The sequence below is a fragment of the Orycteropus afer genome, unplaced genomic scaffold, assembly GCF_000298275.1.
Source record: "Orycteropus afer afer isolate SDZICR_OR568_19922 unplaced genomic scaffold, OryAfe1.0 scaffold00194, whole genome shotgun sequence".
NCBI classification, from domain to species: Eukaryota; Metazoa; Chordata; class Mammalia; order Tubulidentata; family Orycteropodidae; genus Orycteropus; species Orycteropus afer.
In genome coordinates, this window is record NW_006921781.1 from 4,730,727 (window position 1) to 4,733,071 (window position 2,345).

Sequence of the window (2,345 nt, forward strand, 5' to 3'; positions counted from 1 at the left end):
CCTTCTGGTTAGCAGTCAAGTGCCTTAGGCACTATGCTACCACAGCTCCCCATTAGCCATTAGAACGATGCAAATTGAAACAACAATGAGATACCTCCTCACTCAGAACTAATAGCAGAGTTCAACAAGGCAGAAAATAACAAATGCTGGTGAGGATGTGGAGAGATTGGGGCTCTCATACACTACTGGTGGGACTATAAAATGATACAGCCACTGTGGAAAGCAGTATGGCAATTCATTAAAAAGTTGGAATTAGATATACCATTTGATCCAGCAATCCCATTACTAGGTATATATCCTAAAGAAATGAGAGCCAGGACAAGAACAGATATATGCACACCCATATTCAGCACAGCATTATTTACAGTAACAAAGAGATGGAAACAACCTAATGCCCATCAACAGAAGAATGGATAACCAAATTATGGTACATACACACAATGTAATACTACGCAACCATAAAGAATAATGTAGAATCTGTGAAACACCACATAATGTGGATGAACTTGGAGGACCTTATGCTGAGCGAAGTAAGTCAATCACAGAAGGACAAATATTGTATTAGTAGTGAACATCAAAATCAAACCAAATACACTGCCATCAAGTTGGACCCGACTCATAGAGACCTCTCCTTGGGTTTCTGAGTTGGTATCACTATGGAAGTAGATTGTCCAACCTTCCTTCCAAGGAGTGGCTGGTGGGTTTGAAGTGCCAGCCTTCTGGTTAGCAGTCAAATGCCTTAGGCACTATGTCACCAGAGCTCCCTTGTAAAACATCAAGGAAAGGTTTATATATGGAGGGAAGCTTTCTTTATTGATAACCTATGATGGGAAGGGAAAGGAGGGCACACTGCTAGATAGGTAGAGAGAAGTATTGATTTGGGTGAAGGGAAGGGCAGTGTACCAAAAGTGAGTGATCAACATAGTGGCACTGCAGAACAGGAAGATAGGTACATGGGGAATAACTACATCCAGCTGCCCAGCCACTCAACCAGCCAAGGTGACATAAACCTTAATTACCACACTGGTAGAACCCCCAAAACTTTGGTCCTTAGTCATCCTTCAAGCCTGGAACAGAACTCACCTCCATGGCTCAACATTCAGCCAAATGACAGACATATCTGTGAGGTGAACAATAACACCGGGGGGGGGGGATACACTCCTTAGAATAATCAACAATTTGAGATCAAAAGGGCAGTATTTGCACTGGGACAAAGTTCACAGGGCAGAAAGGGATAGGAAAGATGGAGGAACAGACATAGGAAACAGGGAGGAAGTGGGATGAGTGCTAATACCTTGTGGGGATTGCATGGACTGAAACAAAATGTGTATGAATTATTCAAAACAAAATGAATTTGTTCTGTAAATTTCCACCCAAATCATAATAAAAAGTTTATTAAAATTAAAATAATACCAATAAAATATGGCTTAGGTTTTTGGCCTGAAGAAGAAAAGAAAAAATTAACTTGTAATTTACTGACATGGAGAAAACTGTGAAGGAACAGTGATGGTGGTGGAGTGGACAGAGGAATTGAGTCCAGTTTAGAGCCTATTAAGTTAGAATGCCTATTTGAAGTCTAAGTGCACAGAATACAAATTTTTCCAAGTTCATATGGAATATTACCTTAAATAGACCACATTCTGTGCCATAAACATACCTTAATGAATTTGAAAGAATAGAAATCATACAAAGTATACTCTTAGATGAGAATGGAATTAAACTACAAATAACAGAAAGCTGGAAAACCCCAAAATATTTTATGATAAAACAATACTTATAAATAGCACATGGGTCAAATAAGTCTCAAGAGAAATAAAAAATATTTTGATTAAATAAAAATGAAAGTAGGACTTACAGTTTTGGGGATGAAATAAAAGCAGTACTTTCAGGGTAATGTAAAACACGAAATTCATTTATTAGAAAAGAAGATCTAAAATCAATTGGAGCCTTCCACCTTAGGATACTAGAAAAGAAAAGCAAATTAAATCTAAAGTAAATAGAAGAAAAGACAGAATAAAAACTAAAGGATAAATCAATGATATTGAAAACAAGTAAACTGAGAGAAAATAAATTAAACCAAAAGCTGGTTCTTTGAAAAGATAAATGAAATTGATAAACATCCAGACTAATCAGGCTAACCAAGAAACAGAGAAAACAAATTCCTACTATAAGAAATGAAAGAAAAGCTATTACTACTGACCTCATGGACATTAAAAGGATAATAAAGGAATATTCAGAACAACTCTACACTCAAATTTCATAGCTATAATGAACCAATTTTTTTTTAAAGACACAGTCACCATAACCAAATGGGATTTATGTAAGGCTGGTTCAATATTTGAAAA